This window comes from Bison bison, unplaced genomic scaffold, assembly GCF_000754665.1.
Source record: "Bison bison bison isolate TAMUID 2011002044 unplaced genomic scaffold, Bison_UMD1.0 scf7180017864503, whole genome shotgun sequence".
NCBI classification, from domain to species: Eukaryota; Metazoa; Chordata; class Mammalia; order Artiodactyla; family Bovidae; genus Bison; species Bison bison.
Genome location: NW_011495061.1, coordinates 3,209,923 through 3,210,979, shown reverse-complemented (window position 1 = coordinate 3,210,979; position 1,057 = coordinate 3,209,923). Strand labels below are relative to the sequence as shown.

The following is a 1,057-nucleotide window of genomic DNA, read 5'->3' as shown; positions in this document are numbered from 1 at the left end:
CCCCCCCCCACCCCCCAGGGTCTCTACACTGAAATGCGGACTTACTGCCATCTGCCTCCCTTTTTTTGTTTACACTCCCGTTTGGGCCATTTGTATATAAATAGTAATATGTATACTTATAATACGTATTATCTTACATAACAATTTCATTTCAGGGTAATAAAGAGGGTACTACAAAATATTTGCTACAAAAGGGGCTTGATGGGGTCGTCAGACTTGAGAAGCACTGCTGTAACTGGGCTGGGGACAAGGACCCTGGCACCCCAAATTTGTTACGAAGGGGCTGCCCTTTGAAGGCTCATGAAGAGTCCACACAGTCTACCCAGAGCCACCGTTGACAACGGGCTGCAGGCTACCATGGGGGAGATGTGGTTCGGTCCGCACAGCCACGGAAGGATGGAAGCAGAGCAGGGCCCCAGGGTGCCTGGTGCCAGAGGCAGATCCACTATTCCAAGGCGGCACAGGGGAAGCGGGCAAGACACCTGTGACATCAGTCTTCACGAAGGACCAGGTGGAGTGAGCCCGCTGGCCAGGCAGAAAGACAAGGCCAGCCAGAACAACTGCTGTGCTTCAACACCGCAAAGCAACCGCGCGTGGTTCTGACGCGCAGCAGCTGCGGGAGGGCCTGGTGGGCAAGGACCCTCCTGTGAGACAGACCTGCCTGCAGGCCCGCTCTCCCAAGGCGGGCTTCTGCACCTGCGAGGCAGCGTTCAGGGCCTGCGTGCTGCTGAGGCAGACGGCCGCAGCGCAAGCCGGCCTGCAAGCTGCCCGCCACAGCACTCGGCCCCGACTGCCAGGCTCTCGGTATTAAGCTACAGTAACCTCCATAGTGATTTTAAAATAACACATGCAACAGCGTGAAAAAGAGAAAAACGAAAAAAACTGGAATAAAATCATTTCAAAACAAATGCCTAATATGAAACTGAAGGATCAAAATTACAAACCTAAATTTCAAAAACCCGCATTTAACAGCAGCTGGTTTGACCCTCAGCAGCAACAGAGCAACAGGACGCAGATCAACAAGCTCCAAGCTTTTGGCCACCGGCACACGCTCCGC

The 1,057-nt window shown here is 53.4% G+C and overlaps 1 protein-coding gene across 1 annotated transcript in view; it reads right to left on the bottom strand.

Annotated features, from left to right (window-relative positions):
• PAXIP1 (PAX interacting (with transcription-activation domain) protein 1) overlaps positions 1 to 1,057 on the bottom strand; it is a 50,966-nt gene that overhangs the window by 37,482 nt on the left and 12,427 nt on the right. The window lies entirely within an intron of this gene.